This window comes from Erithacus rubecula (genome assembly GCF_903797595.1).
Source record: "Erithacus rubecula genome assembly, chromosome: 25".
NCBI classification, from domain to species: Eukaryota; Metazoa; Chordata; class Aves; order Passeriformes; family Muscicapidae; genus Erithacus; species Erithacus rubecula.
In genome coordinates this window covers 2,259,177-2,270,573 of record NC_136677.1, presented here as the reverse complement: position 1 = coordinate 2,270,573, position 11,397 = coordinate 2,259,177, and positions in this window count along the sequence as shown.

Sequence of the window (11,397 nt, the reverse complement as noted above, 5' to 3'; positions counted from 1 at the left end):
TCAGGACTTTGGTTCTGGGCACCACTGGGACCCTCCACCCACCTGAGCCCTTCTGGGACCCAAAGGTGCCGAGTCCATCACAGCTTCTCCTTGCCCTGAAGAGGAGATAAAACCCCTCTGGGGTGCTAAAGGTGCAGATTCAAGGCCAAAACCAAGCAGATGAAGCACTGATGGCAGCTTAAAGGAGCAATTGTACATCTCTGTGTGTGGAGGGTTATTCACAGGAAGATTTCCAGAGGATTCCTGGCATATTTCTGCTCTCAGGCACTAAACACCAGCGATTTTTCCCCAGACATCACCACCACTCATCCTGAAGAGCAAGGATCCCAACAATTCACTGGGGGAGCTGCTAAATCCTCCTTGTTTACCCCACAAGGGAGTTGGCAGAGGAGAGAGCTCAGCTCTTTCCCATCAATTCCACTCATTGCCTCCATTACTGTTATTAGTGTGATTAAAAAGCAATCAAAGATACATCTTCTTCTTGTCCTGGAACTGCTGCAGAACCTCTCAGCTCCACCACTGGAGCAGAAGAGAGAATTCTGAGCATCCCCTGAGCTCCTGGGCTCGGTGACACCAGGAAATGATGATGGAGCTGAGCAGGGAGCAGGGCTGGAATGGAGTAATTAATGTTTTAATGTGGGGGGTTGGATTAAATGAGCTTTTTTTTGGTCGCTTCCCACCCAAATTATGATTCCCTACAGAATTTGGGTGATGGGTTTCCCTGGTCCCCAGCAGCTGGGGGGTGCAGGGGACACTTGGGGCTGTCAGAGCAAGGCTCAGTGACACCCACAGGGTAAAACCAGCAGCTGTGAGAGCCTGGATCATGGAATCACAGCGTGGTTTGGGTTGGAATGGACCTTAAAGGCCATCCCATTCCACACCCTGCAGTGGGTAGGGATGTCACCTGCTGGGTCAGGGTGCTGGGACAGGAGGTGGCTCCATGGACAATTCCAGGATGAATCCCAGGGGCAGGTGGCAGCTCTGGGGTCATCCCTGGGTCCAGTCCTGGGGAGGAAGTGGATCAGGACCAGTCCCAGGGACAAACCAAGGGCAGGAGGTGGCTTGGCACTTGTCCCAGAACAATCCCAGGGGGATGTGGTTGATCCCAGGACAATCCCAGGACAATCCCAGGGGATGTGCTGGATCTCTGAATAATCCCAGGACAGTCCCAGAACAATCCCAGGGGGATGTGATTGATCCCAGGACAATCCCAGGACAATCCCAGGGCATGTGCTGGATCTCTGCACAATCCCAGGACAATCTCAGGACAATCCCAGGACAATCCCAGGACAATCCCAGGGGATGTGCTGGATCTCTGCACAATCCCAGGACAATCTCAGGACAATCTCAGGATGATCCCAGGACAATCCCAGGGGATGTGCTGGATCTCTGCACAATCCCAGGACAATCTCAGGACAATCCCAGGACAATCCCAGGGGGATGTGGTTGATCCCAGGATAATCCCAGGACAATCCCAGGGGGATGTGGTCGATCTCAGGACAATCCCAGGGGATGTGCTGGATCTCTGCACAATCCCAGGACAGTGCCAGGACAGTCCCAGGGATGTGGCACTCCTGGCCAGTCCCAGGTCTCTGCTGCCAGCAGGTGTCATCGCTCCTCCGCGCTGCATCCCGCCGCTCCAGCACCGCTTCCATCGCTTGTCATCCTCAAAACCCACCAAAACCCGGCTGTGACACCCAGCACAGAGAGCCTGTGCTCCATCCTGCTCCCCGTGCATCCCCCCCGGCTTCCTGACCAGCACCAAGCCAAGGAAAATCTCACTAAACTGGGCACAGACTCTGCTCGGGTGTAAATTCCCTAAAATATCCAGCTGAGCATCAGGGCAGCCACTTCCCAAACATTTTTCCCTCCTAATCCATTCAGCTCGCTCAACCACTTGACTTCAGTCACCAGAGCAACACAGGACAGTGTTTTATCTTTGTACATATTGACTACAAAGTTTGAAAATGAACAATCCTTCCGAGGCATAAACAAGAATTACAAAATCTAATTGCTCGTGAACCTTTAAATTCTCGCAATATTTTATAATGACATAAATTTGCCACTCTCTTGCACAAAGATAACACGGAGATAAAGTGTTTGAATTTGCTAATTAGCAAACATAAAACGCAGGGACGAGGTCTTAATGAAACTATTGGGATGTTCAATCAAAGGCTATGATAGCTCCTGAATTTTCATTGCCAGGACTCAGATCTTTGGGCTTTTAGCTCTTCAGGCTACAGAGATGGATTGAGCTCCTTACAGGTTAATATTTCCCTTAACCTGGAAAAAAACAGCCCAGCATTTAAGCCAGCTAAAACACGCATGGATGGTTGTGGTAATTAATTTGCACATTTTAGTGCTTTTAAACGAATTAATCTTACACTCTGCCATCAGCCATGTATCTAGACCTCGAGTTGTAAAGCTTCTTATGTATGAGAGCAATGAAGGATAAATGTTTTGTCCTATCTGTTTGTTATTACCAGGTTTTCAGTATTTTGTCAATAAGAGTTTTCATGTTGGTGTAAATGCAAGTTTTCAACACTTTCCCCCTGATAAGGACACAGATGACCAACAGGAGCAGCTTCCCTGGCCCTGCTGATCCTGAGCCCCACACTCTGGGATGTGTTTTGGGGAGGATTCACAGCAAATTCTGTCAAACTCTGCCTCAGAGTGTTTATTTACCCTGATAGAACCCAATCCCAGTTAATTTTCCTGTGGCTGGCACCCCAAACCTGGTTCAGTCTGGCTTTGAGGAGCTCTAGGAAGAGCTGGACAAATCCTGGATGCCCCAAATCCTGCTGAAGCTGGGCTAAAAGGGCCAGCACACCCCAAGGCTGGCCTGGGTTTGCTTTGCTGCTGGAGCTGCTCCTCACCCCTGCATCAGCTCAGCACCAACTCTGGGTGATTTTACTCAATATTTCAGAGCCAGAGTTGGTTATAAAGTCTGTGTAGCTCAGACACCACAGCACAGCTGTCTGGGTGACAGGGACACTCCCAAAGGGGTTTTTGGTGGAAGTGTTGGGTTGATGTGGCCAGAAATGTGTATTCTGTCCCCATGTGCTGGAGATGTGCTGGAGATGACCCTGATCTCCTGGCACATATTATCTGCTAATGGGCCATCTTTAAACCAGCTGGGGCAATCATCTTTATCTTTCCCATGACCCACCCTTCAGCCAGGAGGTATCACCTGTTAATGGGCCATTGTTTAAAACTGGGTGTGGCAGTGATTCTTATCCCTGTGGGAGATATCTCCTGTTAATGGGCCATTGTTTAAAACTGGGTGTGGCAGTGATCTTTATCTCCTGGCACACATTATCTGCTAATGGGCCATCTTTAAACCAGCTGGGCAATCATCTTTATCTTTCCCACAGACCATCCTCCCTCCAGGAGATATCTCCTGTTCATGGCCACTGAGTCCCAGTGCATGACTGATAAAATTCCATCATCCCACTGGGAGATGCTCCAGCCAGGGGAGGAGCCAAGCCTTTCCTACCCAGATAAAAACTGAGATTTTGGACACCAAGGCACCTTCTTTCCACTGGATTCCAGAGGAAAGCCAGACCTTTCCACATCATCCCTGGACCTTCAGAGGAAACTGCACCTTCTCCAGGAGCACTGCTCCAGCTGAACCACATCTGCCCCTGCAGGAGGATGCAGCCACCATTGAATGGGACTGCTGCCACCACCCTGACTGACTGACGGGTGTCAGCTTGGATTCTGACTCTGGCAGGGTTTTGGGATTGTTCTTTGCAATACTGTATTTCTATTTTAATTTTCCTAGTAAAGAACTGTTATTCCTAATTCCCATATCTTTGCCTGAGAGCCTCTTAATTTCAAAATCATAATGATAATTTGGAGGAAGGGTGTTTACACTCTCCATTTCAAAGAGAATCTCCTGTCTTTTTTGGCAGACACCTGTCCTTCAAACCAGGACAGGGAATCCTTGTCCCCACACCCCCAGCAAGAGCTCTGGTACTTCTCCCCCCTGCTACAAACAAACCCCATCACATTTTCCTTGTCAGGAACAGGAAATCTCCTTACCAGGGGTGTTTAAAGGCCACAGCCTGCCTGTGTGTGCTCTTTACGTGCAGCTTCCTACAAAGGGAAGATTTACTTCCCATTTTCTCCTCCTGCTCGGCTCCTCCAGGGGACGACAGCTCCACAGCCCTGCTCTCCTCCCTGCTTATGGATTCTGGGAGTACTTTGCCATTGCAAATCCTGGAGGATTTAATATCCACTCTGTAATCTACTGGCACCAACAGGCATTATCTAACTAAACCTTAAATTGAAAATGCTCGTCTTTTCATTCTCCCCAAGCCACGCTGAAAAGGACGGGCTCGCTGAGCCCCGTGTAATTTAGTCTCAGCCTAATTAAAATCCAGCAGGCAGCCCTGCCTGGTGTCACACTCAGCTGGCTGGTGCCACTAGTGTCACAGGCCTGTCAGGACCTGTGTGGGGCTGGGACAGCAGTGCCAAGCCTGCAGCCTGGCTCTGCTTTATCCCATCTCCCACACTTCATGTGCTGAATTCTGGTTTTTATTTCACTCTGCTCAGTCAATTTTGGGCCATAGTTTGTCACTGAGGATGCCCAACTCCTTGCCCCAAGCTGTTACCAGACTTTAGTGATCATCAGGGAAATTTTTTATTGTCCTGTTTGGTTCCATAAGGAATGGGAATTTAGCAGCATCCTCAGGATCTCCCTCCACCCAAACCTCAGATGGCAACAACGTGGCTGGGCTGGAAAAATTCCCAGCTGGGCTTGCAGAGGTGAGCAGCCAGCAGCATTTATGATTTCTGGTTTTACTGGGGGGGTGAAAGGGTCTCAGTTCCTGAGCCTGCTGTGTGCCAGGTTTCCACATGGATCGTGCTCTGCAGCGATCAGTCCCCACTGACACCCTGCAGATGGAAAAGGGGAACATTTTGGGGGTGGAAATCAGCCAGGAGGTGCAAGAGCAGAGGCAGAGGGAAGCAGAGCAAGGCCAGCTGGCTGAGGAGCACATCTGGCAGAGCAGCTGCTGCTGTCACCCCAGATGTGGGGGAGCTGCCCTTGGGGACAGCTTTTTCCTCACGCTCCCATCAGTGAGCACTTGGCTTATGGCCCTAATTAATGCCACTTTTAGCACTTTTAAATCATCTTAACCACATACCTGAGGTGGCTGCCCATTAGCAGAACAGCTGAGCATCAGCATCTCTATTGAATTGATTTTTCCCAGCAAATGTGAGTGCCCGTTTTACAGCCAAAGGGGTCAGAAACACAAAGAGAGGTTTGCTTAAGGAAAAGGAGTTTGGAGCAAAGCAAAACCATGAGGAGAGGAATTTTTTTTCCCAGTTTCTCTGGGCAACTTGTGCCAGGACCTCATCACCCTCACAGTAAAGATTTTATTTTTTTTTTTTTTTCTAATATCTAGTCTAAAATCTCTCTCTATTCTGGCAACCTTGGCCAATGCAGAATATAGTTAATAATTCGAATATTTTATGTGTGGATGCTTCAGATAGGAGATGGAATAAAAGACACAATGAAAGAAGCAGAAGAAGCTAAAGAGAATAATGCATTTTCTTAAAAAAAAAAAAAAAAAAGTACGAGAAAATGAAAATTTTCCCTGCTGAAACACTTATTATTTGATATACTTAGAAGAAAAATAATTTCAGGGAGAAGTAATGACTGAATATTCCCAAATCCATTTGCTTCTGCTAAAAGAACAGCTGTACTGGAAGGAGAGGGAAATAATCAAGAACAAAAATCTCATCCTGACATCCTCTCATGTTCAGTAGGCATGAGGGACTCCTGCCCTTCACAGCTAACACAATAACTTTGCATTTTCATCACCCAGAGAAATTATTAATCCTCGTTTGAACCTCTCCACATGCCCCAATTCCATCACTTCTGAGGCAGTGAGTTTGACTGGAATATAGAGAATTAAATAAAGGACAGAGAGCTGGTTTGGACTGATGGAATATCAGAACAAATGTGGAGATCTGGAGGTGTCCAAGGCCAGCATGGTACTGGTTCAGTGGGAGATTTCTCATTTTTCTGAGCCAGGACAGCAATTCTGGCTTACCCCAAAATAAAATTCCCTCTGTTACCTCAGGATCAAACTCCTCAGCCTGCAGGAAAACCCAAGATTTTCCACCCTGAACCAGCCAGGTAGGAGTTCAAAGCTGTGTTGTGATTCTTTACTATTATTATTATTATTATTATTATTACTATTATTATTATTATAGCTGTCAGCAGCACAGGACATCACTTTTTGTCAGATAAAAGTGGCCAGGCAGCTCAGCTGTGCCAATTATTAGGAGGATTTTTAAGGTAATATCTTTTCATTCTGCAGATCAGAGTGTGCACAGCCACAGTGGCTTGGCTAATGAGGGGTAATTTGTTAAAGGAGCAATTATTTCATTAAGTAGCCCATACTTTCCCTGGTAAAAAGAGGAGAAGAGCTCACAGCTCCTGCCACTTGAAGAGGAAGAATTTCTCCTTTTCTGCTCTTTGCAGGCACCTAAAAAAAGTGGAGAAATCAGGAGCAACACAAACTCTTGCAAGGAAATGAGCAGTTTTACCCTGAGAAAAAGGTGGTGGCCACAAATTTGGGGGAACTTTCAGAGCTTTTCTCAAGAAAGGGATCAGCAGCAAAATTTGGACTCCCAGAGAGGTGTGGAGGGCCAGGCACATTAAATTTGATGAGATGAACTAAACAAGAACAACCTCTGGTAAACAAATGCCAGTCCACACAACTATGGCCAGTTCATGGAATCCCCTTTTAATTCCATGGATATTCACTGGAAGGAATTCTGCCACAGAAAAAACACACAGGGCAAAAGTTTTCAGCTGAAAAGATGTTTATTTTATTTTATTTTATTTTATTTTATTTTATTTTATTTTATTTTATTTTATTTTATTTTATTTTATTTTATTTTATTTTTTCAGTTGCAGGTGTGCTTGAGGGGTGCTGTTCAGCTGCTGAGCTTTTGGCTGTCTGGAATCAGGTCCCTGGTGGGCTGGAAAGACAGAGCTGGAGCTCCAGCACTGGAGAAACCCTTTGGTGCAAAGATCTGCTTCCTCTGGAGGGATAAATTCAAGTCTGTGTTTCACAGAAAAAGGGAAAGATGTTTTTATTTCAAGCAGATGGGCTCAGAGTTCAGGGGAGGGGGATGATGGTGGCAGGGAAGGTTCTGGGAGATGCTGGGCTCTGAGTGAGGATGGGCTGGCACTTGGCAGAAATTACAGAGGGCAATTTGGGCTAAGAACTGCTCTGCCCCCTCTGAAATCAGCTCTTCAGAGCCTCCCCCGAGGGCCCACTGCAATTTCCTTCAGTTTTACTCACAGGCCACTCTCCTCCAGGCAGCTGCTTTTCCTCAGTCCTCCTGTGAGTCTGAGATGGCAATTGCATTACCAGCCAGCCCAGCTCCTTCCTTTCTTCCTTTCTTTCTGACAATCAGGGCAGCACAAACTCTGTTTCCTGCCACACAACCCAAATTCCTGCCTGGGGCTGGTTTCAGCAGCTTCCAAAGCCCTGAGTCCCACGTGAACCTGATGCAATGTCCAGATCCCCATCCAGAGGGACATTTATCTGCCTCATCCCTTCCTCATTAAACTCTTCTTGCCACACGTTTTTTATTCTACTTATTAAAAAAAAAAAAACAAAAAACAAAAAAAATAACAGCTTGTGTCACTGCTTGATTCCTTCAGTGGATCCTTGGTGGATCTATTCACATTTTACACCACTCAGACATTCCCACTCACTCCATACTCATACCCAAAGCATCTCTGACATATTTTTTTCATCTCTCCTTCACATTCCTTTTAATTGAGTGATGCTCACCTGCCTTCCCCCTTTTCCAGCACATTTGATAAACAAAGCTTTGATTTACATGGCATTTCCCCCCCTCTTTCCTAAGAGACCAGGGAGATAAACCTCTGGGTCCCAGCAGCAAATCAAGAAATCCTGCAGTACAAATAACTGAAAATATCTTTTACAATAGTCATCCTGCTATTTACATATTTGCTCCCAGTCTCCCCATCTAATTAGGCTCTGAATCCCACACTCACTTTTGCTGGCAGAGAGCTCCATTGTTTCCCTGTTTGGGGGCTGACTGGAATGCTGTGGAATAATCCCATTTATGCCTTAGGTGGAGGAGAAGGCAAAAATCAGAATGCTCCAGTGAGTGTTTGCAAAAGCAGAGGATGGCCCAGGTGATTTTAATTCAGTTTTTATCCATGGGTTCAAACAGGGGGCAAGGACCAACCAGCTGAGTGAATAAAGTTTTGAGTCTGGGATTGAAGATTTTTGTTTGAAGATCTTTTGCAAAAAGAGCCAGGAATGAGGAAATAACAGTGGTACACCAGGAGAAATGCTTGGGCACTGAAATCAACCCCACCACTGGCAAAAATTTGGGGATGCAAGAGGAAAACAACAGAAAAAATGACAACAGAGGCAGGAGGAGCTTTTCCAGCAGGTTCTGCAGGATTATCCACACTGGAGTTTGCTCCAGGAGATCTCTCCTGAGTTTGGGCAGCTTGGGCCAAACTGGAGCAAACTGGGATGCTGGGATAAAGGAGCCAGAGCTTCCCAGGAGGAGCAGCTTTGGAATATCCATCCCAGAATTGCTTCAGGCTTAGTGCTGTGGCACCTTGTCAGGTAAATTAATTTAAACCCAATTTTTTCATTTGGATTTGACTAAAGGGGAAGGGGAGGGAAAAAGCTGTGAGAAGACAACAGGAAAAGGAAACCACTTGAAAAGATGGAAATTGGGAATTTTATCCTCATTTCCTTGGCACATGGAAGGAGGAAAACATCTCCTGGATCAGCAGGGTGTGCAAAATCCCTCTGCCATTCTCACTCTGAGATAACTGAGCCTTTATCAGCTACTCTGCCACCTTTGGAAATTCTCTTTTTGCCCACAGCAGGGTCAAGAGCCACCCGTGGGGCTGAGATTTGTGCTGCTGGCACGGAGATCCCATCCTGGCATTTTGCTGTTTCCAGAAATAAACTTCAGCTTAGGATTTATCTGCTCTTGGTTAATGCCTCAGAAAAGCAGCCAAGAAAGAGCCCTGACGTGCTGTGCACTGGCCCAAGGGGAGCTGACAGCTAAAAACCAGAGAAATTCTGGCTCCTGAGCCTTGCCCCATTTGTTTTGTGGAATTTGGAAGCCACAGCACTTTGGTTTTTTGAGGTGAGAGATGCTCCAGGGATGTGCATTGGCTCAATTGATCACTAAGCATCTCCACCCTGCAATCACCACTGGCACGTGGAGTTCCAAACCTGGAATTTGGTGATCTCTGCCAAAAGAATTGGTCAGGAAACTCAGCATTGTGATGGGCAGAGAAATCCTCTCTATTTCTGCTTTTCCTGCCAGTTTAAATTTCACTTTCTGCCCCACAAGTCTCTCTGAATTATTCTGGCTCTGATCAGGGAGGGATGGGATGATCTTGGCTCAATCTTTGCCATCTTTTCTCTGTGCTGGGAATTCTGTTCCCAATTATCCACCTTGTCCCCATAAATTGGGATCTTGCTGACCCCCTAAACAAGGAAAAAAAAATATTAATACAGGAATCCTTGTGTATTTTGGGATTGTGAGGGCTTCAAGAAACACAAAGCTGAGATATCCTGACCTCCTCTCCCACTGAGGGGGATTGCAAAGGAGACAGCAGCATTAATTATTGATCCCAAATGGAATTAATAAAGAAAGAACATCTACTACAGCTGATAAAATGTTCTGTACCAGATCCTTATCCCTGGGTCAGCATCAGGAATGAGACAACAGTGACAAACAAGATGTGAATCCTCATTTTTCCCAAAGGAGAAAACAATCCAGGAGCTGCTGAGGACACAGAGTGAGTTTCCATGGGGGAATCCAGGTTGGGATCAGGAAATCAAAACTGGGATCAGGAAATTCAAGTTGAGATCAGGAATTCCAAGTTGGGATCAGGAATTCCAAGGTGGGATCAAGAAAGGCTCTGTGGCCCTGTTCCTGCTGGGACAATCATCCCCTCATTCCATGGGAATTTGGGAATTTGGGATTTTGGGGTGAGTTTTGCTGAGCTCCCAGGAGGAGCTGCCTCTCCCCATGGAGAATTTAAACAGCAAAAAACTCTTGGAATATTATCACAATTCGAGATTTTCCTGATTTTCTCCCTGTTGAGGTTAAGATGGTTCCTCATGTCCAAAATGATGGAATTTATTTGGATGCAGAGCTGCTTCCCTCTCCAGATGCTCTCCTCACTCTGGACATCTCTGACACAATTTCCCCCCTTATTCCTGATGTGCACTCACATAAATACTGCCAGGGTGCATAAATTTACATAAATTAACACCCTCAATATTAGGAAAGCTCTAATCAGCAGAAAAAAAAAAATAAAAAGGAAAAAAAAACCCAGATTAAATATAAATACTTGCAAGAAGTGTGTGCAACTCCTGGAATTTTGTTACACTTGATGGAGGAACACAAAAATTCTCTCCTTGCCTCAACTGAGGATGTTTTATTGCATTTATTTGCACCCCCAAACTCACCTGAATCAGGAATTTTTGGCAAAGGGAGGGTGTATTTTTCTCCTTCTCCATCAAAGTTTTTTGTGATCAACAAATAATCAGGGGTAGTGCTGAGATGCACTGAAGAAAAAATCCACCCAAATTATGGTAATGAGCAGGGTTTGGGGAGAATTTAACCAAAGTTGTGATATGGAGTCACAATCAGAAAAAAAATACCAACAAAAACTGGATTAAAAAAAAAAAATCTGGATTTTGTCATCACCAACCCTCTAAAAAGAGGAAGGCTGAAAGGTTGAGTGTTGGAAATTAAGGCAGGGCACTTTTCTCCTCTAATTATCCTGAATTTGCATTGCCACCAGCATAAGATGTGGTTTGAGACAGGCCCATGGGGATGAGGGAGTTCAGGGCAGATAAAAGTTTGGATATTGGTTTGTAACAACTGAGCAGCAGCAGGTCTTTGTTTGTCTTTTCCCCTTTAGTCTGGAGCTCCAAAAATCAGCTCAGTCCCTTCCAAAAACTGTTTTCTCCCTTTCCCAGCACCAGTGAGATGGAAAAACACCTGAAATCCGAGTGGGTTTCCAAACAATTCCCCTGCTCACAAAACTTGGATTTTGGGCCATTTTTCTGCCTTTCCACACTCTCAGCTTCTGCTCCCAGGGCTCATTTTCCATCTCAGACCCTTTGCAGGTTCCTTTTACTTTTATGGAGCAGGGAGAGGGGAGAAAAGCTGGAAATTCTCAATATTCACTGCACTCTCAAGGAAAATATTCCCTTCTTCCAACCCTCCAGCCCCCAAATTTCTGAATCCCATTCCAGATAATTCCCAGCTGTCCCGGCTGAACTTATCCATCAAATCTTCCCAAAAAACTTCCCACCCTACCTGTCCTCACTTCACTTTTCTTCTGCT